Below are 20,321 nucleotides of genomic sequence, written 5' to 3'. Positions count from 1 at the left end.
TCTCCTCCTCAATGAGAGTTGAGGAGTATTTATAGACTTTCACCTTTTGTCACGTAGTGGCCAAGTGGCCAAGTGGCTAGCAGGTGGAAAGACTGATCTACCCCTCGGCCGAGGGACCCATGGCAGGCCGGCGGGCCTTGTTGACTCACCGCCGAGGGGTCTTGGATATGAGTTCGCGGATGTGTGCCTCGGCTGGCTAGTTGTCCCCGCCGAGGCACAAGAGACAGCCGGCGTGTGGCGTCGTTTAGGTGTCTAAGCCGTTAACTTTTGTGGATATCTTTGACCTTGCTCAATATCTTTGATCGAGTCGGCGGGTGCGAAATATGCCCCATCAATTTGCCCCAGCGTAGTCTATGCCGTGGTATGGGCTCCGATGTATGTTGAGCGTATATTCGCGCAAGTGAAAATTTACCGCCCGCCTCTTCTTCTCCGGCATGGCTCGCTTAGGCCGTACCATATCCCCCTCCACATGGATGTGTAATGGACATCCGATGTGGAAAAAGAGGCAATGATATTTGGCCGAGACCAGGGTGGAGAGTGCCGGTTGTTTCGATTGCCCCCTGGCCGGTGCTTTACGGCTTGGTTGATCATGTGGCGGCGGATAAACAGATACTTAGGAATTTGTTGAGGAAGATGAACAGGCAGAGAGATATGAAGGGGCGTGTTGAAGACGCTTGGTCACTGTTGCATTGATTGACGTTCAACTGTTGCAACGATTGACATTCCGTGGTTGCATGTCCGACACGTGTCTGCTTTCTTTGATTGGTCGACGTTTCATGGGTGTGCCCGATTGGTCCTTCTTCATGGGCTTTCCTCTATAAATAGGGTACTTAGTCCCTGAAATTGGCCACCAATTTCATTCTCTCTAAAATTTTCTTCTCTCCAAATTTCCAAGGGCTTTTCTCTTTTCTAATCTTCGGTGTCGTTACTTCGGCTAGTGTTTTTCTTCAAGGTAAACAAACAAACTTTTCTCGATCTCTTATTTTGTTAAATAATTGTTGCTACCATGTCTTCTACTGAGGCCGGTCCTAGTAACCGTGCGCCGGGGGGTTCCCCGCCGTGTCTTGATGAGGAGGAGATGCTAGATGCCATCCCGATAAGGTCTGGGGGCCCTAGGTCTCCGTCTCCCGAAGTCGATCCAAAAGCTTTGGAGGATTGGGAGGACGATGATGATGATGATGATGACGACGGTGATGATCTTTGGTGATGATCTTTGAAAGGGCTCATCCCGATGAGGGGAGGCGACGTTATGGATCACGGCGAGGCCTGTAAGGTCCGCCTGGACCGTGTCTGGACCCATAAGTTCGCCAGTTGTTCCAGCGAGACATTTTTCGAGGGCCATTTCTACTTTGGCAGGGGGTACAAAATTGTTATCCCTGAGGAGGGTCAGGCCATCTGTTGTCCTCCACCGGGTTGCACCGGCGTATACATCCGGCACTTGGAGTACGGGCTCCGATTTCCGCTGAATGATTACGTCATGGCTATCATTAGAGCCATGAACGTCGCCGTGGCCCAACTGCACCCGTTGGCTATTAGGACCATAGTCGGCTTTATGCGCTCTATCTCTTCAAGGGGGAGGTCCCAACGGTTAATTTATTCCGTCGGCTTCACCACCTTCTACGCCGTCGTTTCCGGTCGTGTCGGATGGTACAGCATGCAAGTGGAGCCGGGTTACATCTCCGTTAATAAGCTTTCCTCCTGCAAGGACTGGAAAGATCGGTGGGTGTACGTTGAGGTGCCGGATGACTATCCGCTGCCCCGGTCCTTCCAGCACCAGGTTAATTTGCGGTGCGAGACTGAGGCGGAGCATGACAGATGGGTCACCCGGAAAAAGCTTAAGATGGATGCCAGCAAGGTCCCTCTTAATGAGGATGAGAAGCTGGCGATGAGGCTCTTTGAGACGGACAAGAGTGGGGTGTCGAAAAGATGGATTCCTCCGACGCAGATCATTCTTCAGGATGAACCGCTTTGCCATGTCGGCCTCATACCGGCCCTAGCGCAGGGTGAGTGGGGTCGGTGTGAGGCCCATCTCTGCTCTCAACGTTTCGGTTTCTTGAATTTTGATTTACTTCTTCTTAACTTTTACCTTGCTTCCTTTGCAGACCACTTTGGACCGGACCTGTCTGAGGATATCCTTCGGAGGATGGGGCTGCACAAGGATAAGACCGTTGCTGATTTGCACCCTAAGGCTCTGGCCCGTGATCGCAGGACGTCGCCGAATGATCTGATGGATCAGCAGCTGAAAGGCCTGAATGTAGAGGCGGCCCAGGCGAGGGTCGCCGAATTGATGGGGCATATTCTGCACCCGCTGACCAGTCATCATATTGAGCAAGGTCAAAGATATCCACAGCAAGTCAACGGCTTAGACAGCCTAACCGACGCCACCTGTCGGCCTGTCTCTTGTGCCTCGGCGGGGACAACTAGCCAGCCGAGGCACACATCCGCGAACTCATATCCAAGACCCCTCGGCGGTGAGTCAACAGGGCCCGCCGGCCTGCCATGGGTCCCTCGGCCGAGGGGTAGATCAGTCTTTCCACCTGCTAGCCACTTGGCCACTTGGCCACTACGTGACAAAAGGTGAAAGTCTATAAATACTCCTCAACTCTCATTGAGGAGGAGATCCACAATTTGACCTAAGAATCACTATTCATCTGGTAATATCTTCCTTATCTCTCTACAATATATATTTCGCCAAGTAACAACAACTTATCTCTCTAAGTTTACTGACTTGAGCGTCGGAGTGAGTTCGCTCGGCCCAAAGCCGAGCCCTCAGTTTGCTCATTGTTTCAGGAGACCGCAAGGAGGATTCAACCAAAGACGTCACTCTACAAGCACGGGTGGTAACATATAACTGCTCTGGAATTACACCCGGAACAAATGTAAATTTGGTTTTTTATGTTAAATTTATATTGTTGCTGCTGTCTTCGTTCTTCGCCGGAAATTCATCATCATCAATTTACGTCTTCATTGGCCGATTATCTGCTCTTTTGCTGCGGTATTCGAAGCAATTTGTGTCAAAGAAGTAGTTAATTTTCGTATATTTTTGCTGTGGGTTCATAATCGGAGGAGAAGATTTCCGAGGCTAATGTTAGTATTGATTTGTATTGTTTTCTTTTGTACTAATTTGTTAATTTTTTGTTTGAGAGGCCTTGTAATTTCTCTCCAGAAATTTAATATAGAAATTTGTAGTGGAATTCATGTGGATTTTTTTACTTCTACCATTTCTTCATCAATTTTTTTGTGGTTATTTCATGTGAAGAACAGTGATGGCTGAACAGGCGAAAATGGCGTCTTTTTATGTTAATTTCCAGATCTGGCACTTTTTTTTTAATGCAAAAATGGCGACTGAACAAGCAATGGTCGCCAAAATTGGCTACTGAGTGTCAGACATTAGCTACTGATATCAGTCGCCAATTTAGCGACTACCATCAGTCGCTAATTTTCCTACTTGGCGACGAAAAGTGTGGTCGCCAAATTTGGCGACTGAAATCAGTCGCCCGTGTCTATAAAGGCGACTAGACGTTGCGACTGAGACTTGACGACTGATTTCAGTCGCCAATTTCATTTTAGCGACCGAAATCAGTCACCTATTGTAGTCGCCCGAGCGCTAATTTCTTGTAGTGCTACTACCTCAATACCTCCAACAAATTGCGAGGTAAACGAGGTCTGATAAATTTCCTAATTACTGGAATGATAACACCTTACTTTCGGCAACCAATAATCAACAAAAGTATCATAGTCTTGGTAATCTGGACGTCTTTCCGATATCCAGTCAATCAAGAATTCGAAAATGGTAAGATGGCATCACTTTATGCCTTAATTGCTGACATTTGTTTTTTAAAGATTGTCGATGACAGCCCATCAACTACAGTTAATTCTCGCAGAACTCAAACGAAGTATGTTGAATACAGTAACCCAAGTTTGGGTTTTTTAAAGAGTTGTAGAAATCAGTGTCATTGCTTTGGCGGCGCCAATAATAAATAGGTGAAATGAAAACCCTAATTAATCAAACAAAATCAGTACCTAATTATCCAACGAAATCAGTTCCTGTGCTTTGGCGGTGCCAATGATATCAAAGTACCTAATTGCAAAACAACAGAAGAAACCAACTCACCAACAGAAACTTCAGTAAAAACTGAAAACTGAGAAGGGAGGATAAACAAAAGCATACCAAATTGAGACTATGAATCCAAGTAATAATCTGCACAAGTTGTACCATTTTTAGCAATTACAGAATCAGCCGGACTACAGTAACGAACCAAAAATAACCCAGAAATTAAAATTGGAAAAAAGGGGCTAAATAGCTAATTGCAGTGAGTATTATTAGTCTGACTACTATTTTGAGGAGGAACACCAAGAAGTTGATTAAGCCTTGGAACAATTACAGTATCATCTTGGCCTAAACTGAAGGTTTTGTTCAACAAGTATTAGATTAACAGCCTCAATAAACTCCCGAAGGTGTGAAATTTCCAATAATAATTAGTTGAAACAAACGAGAATGGTTGGCCGTCTATTACTGATAAAAGCCAAATTAAAGGAGTGAGGGATAAGGGGTTGAAATTAAGGCCTATTCTTGTGGTTTATGGTAAGAATATGGTGTTTAGGACATATGAAGAGGATGAACTGGCCAGTACCTGCCATTTTGCAGATTCAAAGAGCAGCATGTCGCCCCTCTTTGCAGGAAGCCAACTTCCATAACTCGACTCCAAGCTGTAAACGGCGACATCAGCACCTAACAAATTCAAAAAAAAAAACACTAATCCCTAAGAGAAACTACTTCCAGGAAACATATATACAAATGAACCAAACAAAGCACAGTTTAATTAGATATGCATATGCCACGACAAGGAACAACACCTCAGTGTGTAACGACCGCTTGATTTAATATGAATATGCAGAAGCACAGTTAAGCTTTTTGATACGTTAAGGGGATACGATGACTCGAGTTTCCAAGATGTCTTCTTGGCTTTGGTTTGAAAAATGAGAAACACACGGCTCATAATATGAATCTTAAAGATCACAGCTCGAGCAACGATGTTAGTGATTTGTTATCATCAACCACCACCTAGAGTGCAGTGTAGAAACATTAAATGAAATAACTCGTTAAGAATAGGCCTATACTACACAATGAAGGGAGATATAACAATATACCAGAGTGGTGTAAATCAGATATAACAATATACAAGAGGAATATCTAAAACGACCAAAGAGCCATGAAATGAGATAAAGTAAAATTGAACTTAGTTATGCCTTTCTAGAAAATATTATTTCTTTAACTTTTTTGGTCAAACAATGGTTATTTTTGCCAATATTTTCCCACAATAAACAATATTACAAACATTTTATACCTAATCAGATCAGGGTTTATTCATCTAGAAAGGCAGCAAATAACTGGCACCACAAAGAGATCGAAAGTGCATCCAGTCAGTCCAGTCCTTGCAGTCAGTCCACTAGCTAGCCGGGGCCCGTCCGCGCTAACAACCTACTCGCTACATACTTCCGGTGGTAGAAGACTTTTCTTTCTTGTTATATAACTTTGTGAAGTTAGATTATTAAAGAAATTGAATCCTTAGTTCTACTATTTAAGATTTCAGGATTGGTATACCTACTAAGCTCAAAAATGCCCCTTATAGGTCTTAGTTAGCCTTCCTCTCCCGTAATTTTTTAAATCGAGCGAGCTTCACTTCCTCGTAACTTAGAGGAAGGTGGCAGAGAACCCGTCGTCGTCTCGGCTGTGCTATCGGCGGCTCAATGCAGCTTTTCTGAGGACTTTTTCGGTTTCACTTCTCTTATGCCTTTTGAGAAGTTGCGCGTGGGGCAGAGGGCTCGTAGTACCTGCTAGCGCAGCTATGCAGTGGAAGGGAAGGAGCCTAAATCGACCCCCCCCCTTCTTGGCGAGGGAGGGACTCGAACCCACAGTCTTCAGGTCATGAGCCTGACGAGTTCTTCCAATTTCTCCACCTCGCTTCTTTGTCTTTTGTTCTCTTAACTAGGTAGAGTCCTTGCTTACCCATCTTGGGCATCCAATCGCACAAGCACAAGCACCCTTACTTATATGCATTTTGTGATTTAAGTAACAACCAGCAACCTTTTTTTCTATATATTGTGCGGATATCCATGGAACGAGCGGAAGTATGTAGCGAGTAGGTAAAGCGACTAAACAACTTACTGGGTTACCGGGCCATCCAAAAGCTAACATGTTAGAAACTTCCATATTCTGGGACGGTTCAACATTCATATCAGCAAACGTCAAAGGCTCCCCCGGATTCATTGGAAACTACAACATTCATAACTATTCCATAAATTAGTATTAAGAAGAAAAATTAAAATTAAAACTAAAGCTCAGAAGTCAGAACTGTATGATTTGATAACAAACTGAACTGAGCATTCCCCAACCGACCAACAAATCAATTACATAACGAAAGCACAAACTCAAACAAGATTCAAACTTTATCAAAAACCAGAGTTTTCGGTTCACAATTCATGAAACCAACTGCCGATCCGTATTAAGGGTAATTGTGCACATGATTATGGGTCTCCGGTAAAACTGCCAAGGCTAGTGTAAGCTAAAAGTCACACACATTGATAGCTAAAGCTTGAGCTATATTAGAGTTCATTTTTAGCTCATTATTATAAGGATAAATGGCAAATTACTACCTAATAAAACTTAAATTTTCTAAATTACTACCTAATATAACTAATTGTACAAGTTACTATCTAATATAGTCAGAATACATTCATTGTACTACTTGTTTGACGGAAAATGAGATTAAGTGACTTTTTCATCACCTGAGCATACTCCCCAAATGTTTAATGACTATTATACCCTCCTCTAATAATATCCCCCTAACAATCAGTCACTTAACCCTTTAACTTCCAATTACCACATTTATTCCCAAATTTTTACCATCTCCATCAAAATTCTCTATCTATCAGACGCCATTGTTGAGCTGCTTATCTACATTCCGCCTTTGATTCAAGTAAGTCTCTTCTATTTGTTAATGTATTTGTTTTTTCGCATTTCTTAATTTAATACCCTAATTTAATTGCCTATTTCTGTAAAATTTGGGGGATTTTGCTGGTAATTTGAACTGGAAAATTGGGGTTTTACCATGCTTATTTGTTTATTGTCGAATATGTTCATTGTAGGATGACATTAGCTATGAGGTATTACCATGGTGGTAGTTTCGTATATAAAAAGGGGAAGACTGAATATATATGTGGGTGGGGGGTTGTTGATAGATCCTGGTCTGAGTGGTATTAACTTTGTTGAGATAATGGAGAAGGCGAGGAAAATTGTGGGAACAAATAGATATGAGGTTTGGTATAGGTTAAGAGGAATGAGCTTGAATAATGGGAGAAGGAAGTTGGTAAGTGAGAGTGATATACCATTGATGCTGGAAAGTAAAGATGCTTTTAATATTGTCAGTGTGTGGGTGATAAAGCTACCTGACCAAACAGTCTCAACCCCTATAAATGTGAGCCCAGTGTCCCCAAGGACAAAGAATCTAATGCTGAGGCAGTTTTTAAGTGATGATGTGGTCCCCAGTACTTCTAAAAAACAAAGAAGCAACAATAATAAATCCTCTACCCCATTAAGAAGAAGCCCTAGAGGACACATCCCTCCCAAAAATTCACAAAGTACCCTCCCTCCCAAAAATTCACAAAGCACTCATGTGAGCAAGTCCCTACAGTTTTCCTCTTCAGAAATCACACCACTTCAAACAAGTTTTCCAGAAACTACTCATGTGAGCACATCTGAAAGGTTGAGTAAGTTGACTGTTAGAAGAAGGCCTCAGACAGTGACTGTTGAAGAGAGTGAGGAAGTAGCTGAGGACTTCTCCTCAAGTTCAGATACAAGTGATTTTGAAGAGCACTTTGAGGAGACTGAAGAGGATAGGGTTGTGGGTGAAGAATTGTTCCAGGACTTCAATTTAGGAGGAGTACTTGAGTCAGTAAGAGATAGCTTGAATGAAATCAGATCTGATTCTGAATTAGAAAATGAGGTTGATTCAGAGTCTGAAGTTCCAATTAATGCAGTAGATAATAGTTCTGAAACTACTGGGTTAGTTGGAGTAGATAACTTGGTTGTTAGGTTAGAGAATGAAAGTGATGGTGATTCAGAAGAATTGAGGAGTTTACAAAGTTCTGATGTAGAAGCTGAAGTAGATCCAAACCCTGTATTTAATCCTGAAGTTGATTTAAAGAAGAAAATAGTTCTGAAATTGGGGTTGAAATTTCCAACTGTTGTGGATCTGAGGTTAGCATTAAAGCAACATGCTATTGAAAATGGATATGATTTCTTCTACTTATATAATGGTAGAAAGAAACTTACAGTTTATTGTGTGAACAAGTGTGACTGTGGCTGGGACACTGTTAGGTCAAAAGTGAAAGCTTGCACTTGTAATAACCCTAAAAAGTGTTTGTTCAAAGTTTATGCTGCTATCACTCAATCAGGGGATGCCATTCAGATAAAAAGGATGGAATTGGAACATAGCTGTGCTTTTAGTACATATACAAGGCAAGTAACTTCAGAGTTTCTGGCTAATAAGTATTTGGAGGACTGGAGAATTAGACCTTCATGGAAGATCTGTTAGTTGAAGTAGGCTATAGCAAACTATGGAGGGCTAGGGCTAGTGCTAAATTATTAATTTATGGTAATGGTTCAGATGAATACAAGAGAGTTTATGATTATGCTCAGGTTCTTGTGAAATACAATCCTGGTTCAAGCACATATGTGCTTTGTGAAACAGTGCACAGGCCTATCCCTACTTTTCAGAGGATGTATATCTGTTTAGAGGCATGTAAACAAGGGTTTGTGAGAGGTTGCAGGCCAATAATTGGGGTGGATGGGTGTCACTTGAAGGGGCCATATCCTGGCATGTGTTTGGTAGCTGTGGGTAAAGATGGTAATAACAATATCTTCCCTATAGCATGGGCTGTGGTAGAGGTGGAGAACACAGAAACATGGAGATGATTTTTGGTATTGTTATTAAATGATGTGGGAAGGAGCAATGAAGAAGGGGAGGGGCTCACCTTCATGTTTGACAGGCAAAAGGTGCAATTTTTTCACCTTGAATTTTCTCCAATTTGATATGCATACATTTGCACATGATTTTGCTCACATTAATTTATCATTGCACAGGGTCTAATGGAAGCATTCTCTACTGTCACACCTAAAGCAGACATCAGGTTCTGTGTACGACATATATGGGCAAACTTCAAATTGCATTTCACAGGCATGGCATTTAAGGAGAGCTTCTGGGAGGCAGCCAAGGCAAGAAATAGGGTTTGTGGTTTCTTCTCTTACTTTTTTTTTTGTGAGAGAAATAGCATATATGATTCTGATGAGTTATTCTATCTTGTTTAGAATGAGTTTCTGTCACATTTAGAGACAATCAAGGCTTTAAACCCTGAGGCACATGCTTACCTATCTGCTATACCACCTCAAAGCTGGTCAAGGCATGCTTTCACATACACTGCCAAGTCTGATATGTTGTTAAACAACATGTGTGAGACCTTCAATTCTGTTTTAAAAAAGGCAAGGGATAAACCAATACTCACCCAGATGGAATGGATCAGAAGGTACATCATGATGAGAAATTGTGAGAAGAGGGAAAGAATCATCAAATATAAGGAGGTCAATATGCCATTTGTGTACAAATACTTCAAATGGGCTAATGATCAATCTAGGTATTGTAGGTGTTTTGGTGTAATTGTGGATAAATGGGAGGTGGAGTATATGTCAGATAGACAAGATGTTAATTTAAAGGATAGGACATGCTCTTGTCATCATTGGCAGTTAACAGGGATACCTTGTGTTCATGCTTATGCTTGCATACCGAAGCAGAGAGGAGACCCTCATAAGTATGTGGATGCTATGTACTCAAAGGCTGTTTATCAGTTGGAATATGAGCCCATTATTAGCCCTATGACAGGACTAAAACAGTGGGACAAAACAAAAAACCCACAGCCAGATCCACCACCATATCATTTAGAAAACTCCCTGGAAGACCTTCTCAAAAGAAAAGGAGAAAAGAACCAGATGAAGGGAAGGGGAAGAAGAGGAATTATGTCAAGAGAATTAAGAGACCTAACAAGTGTGGTAAATGTGGACACTTGGGACACAATAGAAGCACTTGCAAGAATCCTCTTGCTCCTATACAAGAAAAAGATAAAGGGGGGAGGCCAAAGTCAAACTCAGCATGGGCATTAATAGCCAGGGAGAAGAGGGAGAGAAGACAGGCAGCTCAAGCACAAGGACTAACTCAACAACCAAGTCAAGCATCATGCAGCAGTGCTCCTCAAACACAACAAAGTGAGGCTGATTGAAGAAGTATGGAAACATTAGCTTTAGGTCAAGCATTATGCTTTTGTTTGCTTAAAGCTAAGTTGTACTAGTAGTAGAAACATTACTTTTAGCTATTTTGTGATGAAAACATGTAAACTCAGCCATTTATATTTGGCTATTTTGGAAATTGTGATTGAACGATAAGTACTCTTTGGCTATTCTATGAAATTGAAATGGTGATGACATTTTCAGACAACGCCAATACTTCATTTGCATTCATAACAATTTCATACATGAACTCATCATCCATACATTAAACCATTACTAACTAACTAAAAGCAAGGTACAAACAACAAACATAGCCAATACAACCACAAACATAGCCTTTACAATAGAGTCACATGTTTTTGATTTTGACCCAACTACATGTTTCTTCATTTCTTCCTCTTTTACTGCTAATTTTGCTGTTAGATTTTTATTGTCCACCAGCAGGTCATTGATGACCTCTCTTTGCCAAGCTATTTGTCCACCTTCATACCACTTGAAATATGCACAACCCCGCCTACCAGTTGAATGGTCATAGTCATTACATGCTAAGAACCTTCTCCCTGGATTCGTAGAGGTCCATAACTTCACTAAAGCAAGGGACTTTCCACAGTAACAGGTGATTGGACTTGAGCCTTGTGAGATTCTTGAAGACATAGTTCGAGATCTACAACAAAAATAATCAGAGAAAAAAAATGTCAAAAGGGCGGAATGATTAAGAGAAGAGAAAAACAGAATAGGTAGGATTGAGAAGAGAGAATGTAAATGTGAAGGAGAGAGAAAGCTCAAATTACCCAGATTAATGGAAAATGAAATGAAGGAGATGAAATGAAAGAGATGAATGAGAAAGAAAGGGATTGATAATAAGAGAAGAGAAGTTGATTAAGAAAGGGTAGATTGGGTATAAACTAAATTTTGAAATAAAAGGGAGGGGGGATATGGCTGACTCAGGCAAATTTTTTAGTACTACTCCCAAATTCCGGCAAGGAGGTAGTATAATTAGGCTAATTGCAACTTTGTGGGTAGTAAGTCAAATAATTAAGTATATATGGTAGTAAAATACAAATTTCTGACTATATTAGGTAGTAATATGAAAATTGGCCTTATTATAATGCAATATTGAGCATAGCCTTAGTCCCTCAAGAAAGTAAGTTCGGCTAACATGACTCACAGTGAGAAATTGTATATGCGAGAAAGAAATTAAATAAATGTTTTTTTTTTTTTTAAAAAGGATAAAACAAAGGTTGAATTTATCGTATAACTGAAAATTGAAGGTAAATTCCAGTATATTGTTCAATTTTTCAGTTTTCTTTCCTTCATTTCTTTCTTTCATGTCTTTAACTGAGGTTTCAGTTCAAAAGAACAGGCAATCTTAATGATGTACGACATCCAAACTGAGGTCATGAGTAGTTGAGTACCCAGACTAATTAAAGCTTATACTTCTACACAATAGATACACCTATTTGTTATCCACAAAATACTGCAAACAAGGACACCTATTTTTTTTTTAGCTTGTCAAAAAAAAAAAAAAAACTATTTTCAGGAGATAATGATGCTGGAATTTGACTTCACTCTGATAGCTCTTAAAAAAGAAAGATTCTGTTTGAATATATGGAATAGGATTGTCTTGCAAAGCTCATCTCTATGAACATCAGAAAGTGAACAAGTTCATGTAAAAGCCCATCCAGTTGCTTTATTTCAAGCAATCAAACACCCAAGTTGCAGAATTAAACTACTCCTCTGACGTGTTAGCTTTGGCAACATTGTTGATCAGCTCCATAATAAGCACAGTCTTGTCAAAGCCAGCCCCTCAAAAAACAGCGATATTTCCTCCTCTTTTGTATGGCCCAAAAGATCGACAACCTATGTATGCAACAACCAACATTTGAGCTGAGACATCGAAAGCATTCATTTACAGATATGACCATAATAAATGCTCAACTTAAAACAAGCAGGCTCAAACAGGTCAAAAATACATTAGAAAGCCAACAAAGAAGTCAGAAAGCAAATTATGGTTTGTAGATGTGAGACATATAAGCACAGTAGAAGACATTCACCAAAAAAACGATGGCAAACTAATCAAAAAGAGTTCTCTCTTAGATCACTGGTCATTCTTTGACTCTGCGTAGAACAATAGATGCCCATAAATAAATGACTATATTATCAAACAATTATGCCAACTCTAGTTATCACGCACCATTGAACCACGAGCTATACATGACTAAAGTAGGCCTGAAACAAAGTTCTAGCAGTGTTTCCAATCAAAGAGTAAAGTGTGACGCGAGTTGTAAACTGAAAAGATGGAAAACAGGACTAAATAACTATCATGAAAAAAAATGGCTTGCAAAATGCTAGTCAGCATATTTCACCTAATAATTCAGAAGTTTCTCATAGACTGGACTAAGATTGGTAAATCCTCTTAAACTAATACTTTTTTTTTGAATGTCGGGGCTAGTTTAACATACAAATTATGCAAGGAACAAGCATAGGGTTTCGAAAATGTTGGATCTACCTTTACGCTGTTCAAGAATTTCCGAAGGGAAGTAAAATGTCTACTTAGTGGCAAGGATGGACATATGTTCATCTCTCGTTTAGAAACCCTCCGAGAAACAAAAGGGTTGGTATTTTCATATAAAAAGAGATGTTTGAGTGCCTTGACAAGAATTTTTTGGACAAATGCGGATTCCATCAGATGTTACGCATTGTTTGGTGATGCTATTTCATTCGATCCAACCTATGGAACGAACAAATATAATATGAAATTTGCACCTTTCACTGGCATTGACAATCACAAAAATTCAATAACATTTGGATGCGTGCTTTTAGATCATGAAGACGATGACTTGTTTATTTGGGCATTTCTGCAGTTCCTGAAAGCAATGGGTGGCAAAGAACCCAATTACATCATCAGTGACCAAGATGCCGGAATAATAAATGCAGTTCCAGGTGTGTTTGGAATATCTTACTTTTGTGAAACTGGTTATTTATTTGGTGAATCTTGAAGTTTATTTTGTGAATCATAGAGCGTGTTTTGTGAAAGTTAGATCTTGATTTGTAAAACACGAAGCTAATATTCTTAAACTTGGTCATAAGTTGTTGAAAGTGCCTATTTTGTTATTTCTCTTATCTTGTGAATCTGAGACCTTGTTTTGTGAATCTCAAACCTTATCTTGAGAATCTCAGACCTTATCTTGTGAATCTCAGACCTTGTTCAGTGAATCTTTGGGCTTGTTATGTGAAACTTGGTCGTGGTTTAAAATCATCTATTTTACTCTTAATTTTGTGAATCTCAAACCTTATCTTGTGAATCTCAGACCTTGTTCAGTGAATCTTTGGGCTTGTTATGTGAAACTTGGCCGTGGTTTAAAATCATCTATCAGTCTCTTAATTTTGTGAATCTCAGACCTTATCTTGTGAATGTCAGGCCTTGTTCAGTGAATCTTAGGGCTTGTTATGTGAAACTTGGTCGTGGTTTAAAATCATCTATTTTCCTCTTAATTTTGTGAATCTCAGACGTTATGTTGTGAATCTCAGACCTTGTTCAGTGAATCTCACGGCTTGTTATGTGAAACTTGGTCGTGGTTTAAAATCATCTATTTTGCTCTTAATTTTGTAAATCTCAGACCTTATCTTGTGAATCTCAAACCTTGTTCAGTGAATCTTTGGGCTTGTTATGTGACACACAAAGCTAATATTCTTAAACTTGGTCATAAGTTGTTGAAATTGCTTATATTGTTATTGAAAAATTCTTGGGTACTCCAGGAGGACCACATCATTGTCCTCCCTAACCTATTATAAATTGACAACTGGATTCTTATAGTTAAATGGAAAAAATATCTATAGAATCTTCATTTGCACTGAATAGTTGCCCGCCAATTTAGAACTAAAATGGCGCCTCAATCTTTTGTATAAACTCCTATCAACTGACAAAATATAGAAAAGCTGCTCCACATTAATTCCCTGCATACAAGAAGACAAAATTTACCCTGTCAAATTTTCATGGAGTCGGCAAATCAATCATTGAATTATTCAACTAATGAGGTAATCTATCTTATAGAAGTAACTTTTACGCTTTAGTTGTATACTGAATTAATTTAGTATAATTGTTGTAACCCGTTTCTACGATTCTTTTTCCACATCACATACTTGTAAAGGAGATAAACAATGAAATTATAAGAAAAATACTAATCATCCATTAAATTTGCAGGTAAACCCAAATATTCATATTAGAAACCTAATTGGCCAAGTTGTTTCAAAAGAGGAAGACGCTTACAATTTATATAATAATTATGCTACTTCTGAAGTCGGTTCGGTATACGAGTCAATAAAACAAGATATTGTAGTAAGACACATAAAATTCGCCAGAAAGAATTTGTATGCAGTTGTGAGGGGTTTAAAAGGGACCAAAGTTCCAAAAAAGAAGAAGTTCCGATCTCGAGATTGGAAGTCGGATGTGGTTGTCTTGCGATGATTAGGTTCACCGTCGAAGATAATGGCGAATGGAAGGTTACTCACCATGTAACAGAGCATAATCATTATTTAGCAAAACCACATGAACGACATCTTATAAGATCCGCTCGCAAAGTCACGCGAGAGAAGGCCCTCATTATGCACAATCTAGTGAATTCAGGTAACAAAATAAGTAATGCTTATGACTTTTTGGCAAAAGATGCACAAGGCGAGGAAAATCTCGGATTCACGAAAAAAGATTGCTATAATCATTTGAATCAAGCCGCCCAAAAATGTATGGAAGCTGGAGATGCTCAAAGTCTAATCGACTATTTCAAAAGCAAGTAATTAGCTGACCCAATGTTTTATTATTCATTTCAGTTAGATCAGAATGGTAGATTAACAAATGTTTTTTGGAGAGATGGTAAATCGATGCTTGATTATGAAGCTTTTGGAGACGTAGTGATATATGACAACACATATCGTACAAATAAGTATGATATGATTTGTGCACCTTTTGTGGGTGTTAATCATCATGGGAAAATGTTATGTTTGGATGTGCCTTTTTGTTCAATGAGAGAACTAAAACGCTTGTATAGTTGTTTCAAAACTTTTTGCATTCAATAGGTAACAAAGCTCTGAAGACAATCTTTACGGATCAAGATCAAGCCATGGAAAATGCTATAGTAGAGATCTTTCCTGAGTCAAGACATCGCTTATGTCAATGGCATATTTGGAAGAAGGTTGGTGGCTATTTGGGAGCACTCTATAAAAATGGTGAGTTCATGCGTCGATTTTATAGTTGTTTTGATGGTGTTGAAAACTCTGATAAGTTTGAGTTAATGTGGCAGAAAATGATGGTAGATTATGAGCTTGAGAAAAACAGTTGGTTGAGTAATTTGTATACTATGCGAAATAAGTGGTCAGCCGGGTTGAATAATGATGTTTTTTCTGCTGGGATTTTGTCGACTCAAAGAAGTGAAAGTACAAATCATGTCTTGAATGATATATCAACAGCAACCACATGCTTGACTATTTGGGTCCAACGTTTTGAAAATCTTGTTAACCGTTGGCGCAAAAAGGAATCTGACAAGGATTTCCGTTGCAGGAAAGGTAGTCCTTATTGTGAGATAAATAATGGAATGATTAAACATGCAAGGAGGGTATACACCATTAGTATGTTTGCAAAATTTAAAGCACAATACCTTTTGATGCTGGAAACCACTTGGAAAGAATTACATAATGATGGGTCTACTGCCATATATGAGGTAAGGGGAGAAGAGATAGACCAAAATGAGCCTGGGGTGACAAAGAGCAAAAAGAGAGCGAAAGAATCAAAGGGGGACAGCGTAAAGATACGTATAGTTACATTCGACAAGGCATAATCGTCTATTTTGTGTACTTGTAGAATGTTTGAAACAGAGGGGATTTTATGTCGACATGCATTAAAGATTTTAGCCCTTCAAAATTTTACCAAGATTCCTGAGAGATATATATTAAAGAGATGGACAAAAGAAGCCAAGAGTATGGAGGAGTTTCCCATGTCAAAAGGGATATCCGACAACAAGGATAAACATGTGTTTTCTAGTAGTAGATTTCGGAACGCTTATAATATTATTCTGAAAGCCGCCGAGAATGAGAGTACGAAAAAAAAAATGGGACGAAGGTTTTGGAAAAATCATGATAGATATTAACAAGGAGTTAGGCAAGATGAAGTTAATGGAAGATAACCCAAGTGAAAATCTTGTGAGTGAGAGGGAAAATTATGATGGGAGTGCTTGTGCAACTAGGTCCATATTCAAAATCCGAACAAAGTAAGGACAAAGGGAGCTCCAAGAGCTCGTATCAAGAGCTTTCATGAGAAAAAAAAAACCATCAAGTATGTTTTTCTTCTTTTTGTATTGTCTTATACAAATTTGTAAGCTATAAACTAATCACTATTTATACGTTATTAGAAAAACAAAATCCATCAAAGGAAGCAAAGGAACCTGTTGTTCCAAGAACTCGACAAGTTAACACCATATCACAACCAGATCCCTTGGTTATGAATAGTCAAGGCTTTCATATATACCCATCGTCTTATGATACAACAGTTGATACCCAGACAATGATGTTTCCTTACAATGGCATGACCTTCACTGAAATGCTTAATGACAGTGAACCATATCAAGCTTTTCAGGTAAACAGATTTAATTTTAGCAATAAGTTTTCCTCTACCTTTATCATACCTTCTTATTATGTACACTCTTTGATTTTCAGATGACACAATGGACCGACTTGCATTGAATCAAATAAAGCAGTCATGTGAATTAAAGCAATGATGATTCAAGTTTTCCTTTATTCTTTTTAGTTCATCAAATAGAGCCTTGTATTAAACAAGTTTTACGTATTACATGAGACGTTAGAAGTTCGGACTATTGAAGCAATGGCGAATTCTTTGTTTTACTTTTTTTTTCTATGAAGAAAAAGATGGCATCACAGAGCAAAAACCCAGAACTAGAAATAAAGCTAAAAAGCAAACCCAAATTAGTTTTACAACATTGACACTCTAGCATCCTAACAACTAGACTCAAATACTTTCCCAGGCCACTCATCAATTTTTTACAACATTGAAACTTATAGAAGTACCTCACAAACTATACTTTTAATTCGGGGAACTATATTAATAATCATCTCTAGAGTAAATTGAGGAAATTAAAGTGACAATATATGAACAGAAGATCACTTTAATGGATCTGGGTACAAATCAATTATAAAATATTGATAAGCAAAGTTAAGAGAAAAAAAAATCAGTAATGATGGAGTTGAAGAAGATGAACTGCAATATCAAGCTATGAAATTCGAAAATAGAGAAAGACAAAAAAAAAAAAAGAAACTTACAAATTTGATTAAATGTTTCATGAACACCTTGATTGATTTTTGATTGTTGAAGAAGATGAGTGTTTGGCGGGAATCCCCTTTTTTGTTCTCATGGATAGAGAAAAAAAATTGAAAGAGTTAGGCAGCTGTTTACGCAAATACAATGTGGAAAGTTGTCCGTTATTTTTTTTTTCTAATTATACGAATCCGGTTGTCAATTTATAATAGGTTAGGGAGGACAATGATGTGGTCCTCCTGGAGTACCCAAGAATTTTTCATTGTTATTTCTCTTATCTTATGAATCTGAGACCTTGTTTTGTGAATGTTAGAGCTTGATTTGTGACAAAAGATCTCTGACAATAAATAATGTGGATTTTGTGACTTGCAGCCGTGTTCAAAAAAGCAAGACATCGCTTTTGCATGTGGCACATTATGAAGAAAGTAACAGACAAGGTTGGGAGCACAATTTGTAAAGAGACTGATTTCTTAAGTCGTCTGAACAATGTTGTCTGGAGCGAGGACTTGGAGCCTGAGGAATTTGAAGAGAATTGGGCTAAAGTCATTAGCGAGTTTTCGTTAGAAGAGAATAAATGGTTGACTGGCAAGTTTGCGAAACGAGATCAGTGGATACCCGCTTATTTCTGGAATGTGCCGATGGGCAACATTTTAAAAACTACACAAAGATCAGAGAGTTCGAATAGCTTCTTCAAGAGATTTGAAAATAAATATGGGATTCTTGTAGAATTTTGGATGAGATTTGAGAGTGCCATGGACCAATAAAGGCACAATCTAAAGCTTCTTGAAGCACAGAGCCACAACTCAATGCCTGAAACCCTATTCGGGTCAAACTGGGAGGACCATGCAGTGAAGGTCTATACACATGAAGTGTTCTTTGATTTCCAAGAGGAAGTTAAATTTTCGGTAAATGCGTGTAGTGTTTGTGGATACACCCCACCAGATCCAGTAACTAACTTTGAAGTTTCAATTGTTGAGGACGCGAACAAGCGAAAGAGATATGCAGTTGAGTACAATCGGAGAACAATGGATGTCCGTTGTGCATGTAAATTGTTTGAAAGGAAAGGTTTCTTATGCAACCATATCATTTGGATTTGCTCGGGAAAGTTTAAGGAAATTCCTGAGAAATACATTTTGCGTAGGTGGAGTAAGAATGCACTCAGAAACCCGGTTTATGATTTGAATGGAAATCTACTGGAAAACAATGATCTTACTGGTAATAGTAAGTTTGGAATGTCTCGGGTGTGGTCTGAGATTTACGCAACTGTTGGTATGCTCAAAAGAAAAGAAGAAGAGTCAGATATGAGAGAGTTTGCCAAGCTAACAAAAGAATTACAAAAGAAGTTGGAGCCAAACCCAAAGCCTTTGACCAAAGAACAAGAATTGGAGGCCCTTCTCAACTGCAAGGCTCTAAAAGAAATCAAGATCTTACCACCTAAAGTCTCTAGAAACAAAGGTAGTGGTAAAAGGATGGTGAGCAGCAAAAATAAGGCAATTATGAAGGCAAAAAAACCAAAAAGGTTGTGTGCTAAGTGTAAATGCATGTCACACCACGATAAAAGAAATTGTCCAAATGAGTTTGCAGAGCATCCTCCTGAGAATCAAGTATGTATAATTCTACTCTTGTCTTTCCTTTTTAGTGTTGCTTGAAAACGCAACTACTATTGTATACTAATTCTTTTTTTTCTAAAAAAAAGTATCTAATAAAGGTTTGATTCTTCACATAGGGAGACACATCGGAAGAAGAGGAAGAAGTTGAGAATGAAGAATGATGTAATGAGAATAGAGATGACGATTGAAGAAGACAAGTTTTAAGCTCGTTTTATTTTTGTCAACGTTGTGAATCCTTAACCTTATTTTATGAAACTGGAACGTAGAATTGTGAAACTTGGTTCTGAATCTAGCATCAAGCGTTTTTATCATTTCAGACCTTGTTCAGTGAATCTTGTGAATCTCAGACCTTGTTCAGTGAATCTTAGGGCTTGTTCTGTGAAACTTGGTCGTGGTTTAAAATCATCTATTTTGCTCTTAATTTTGTGAATCTCAGACCTTATCTTGTGCATCTCAGACCTTGTTCAGTGAATATTAGGGCTTGTTCTGTGACACTTGGTCTCAGACCTTATATTGTGAATCTCAGACCTTGTTCAGTGAATCTTAGGGCTTGTTCTGTGAAACTTGGTCGTTGTTTAAAATAATCTATTTTGCTCTTAATTTTATGAATCTCAGACCTTATCTTGTGAATCTCAGACCTTTTGCTCAACTCATTGACAATGTCAATGTCAAACTTGGTCGTGGTTTAAAATCATCTACTATATTATCAAAACATTATGCCAACTCTAGTTATCACGCACCATTGAATCGCGAGCTATACATGACTAAAGTAGGCCTGAAACAAAGTTCTAGCAGTGTTTTCAATCAAAGAGTAAAGTGTGACGCGAGTTGTAAACTGAAAAGATGGAAAACATGACTAAACAACTATCATGAAAAAAAAAATGGCTTGCAAAATGCTAGTCAGCATATTTCACCTTATAATTCAGAAGTTTCTTATAGACTGGACTAAGATTGGTAAATCCTCTTAAACTAATACTTTTTTTTTCTTTTACACCGTGGATGTTGATGGAAGGCAGATGAACCATTGAACCCTAAATACAACACACCAACT

The 20,321-nt window shown here is 38.7% G+C and overlaps 1 long non-coding RNA gene across 1 annotated transcript in view; it reads right to left on the bottom strand.

The window, feature by feature from the left end:
* The window catches only part of LOC141651456 (uncharacterized), a 30,369-nt gene that overhangs the window by 9,467 nt on the left and 581 nt on the right, over nucleotides 1-20,321 (bottom strand). The gene's annotated exons all lie outside the window — the stretch shown is intronic.

Source organism: Silene latifolia, chromosome 1, assembly GCF_048544455.1.
Source record: "Silene latifolia isolate original U9 population chromosome 1, ASM4854445v1, whole genome shotgun sequence".
NCBI classification, from domain to species: Eukaryota; Viridiplantae; Streptophyta; class Magnoliopsida; order Caryophyllales; family Caryophyllaceae; genus Silene; species Silene latifolia.
This window is presented reverse-complemented; position numbering and strand designations above follow the sequence as displayed.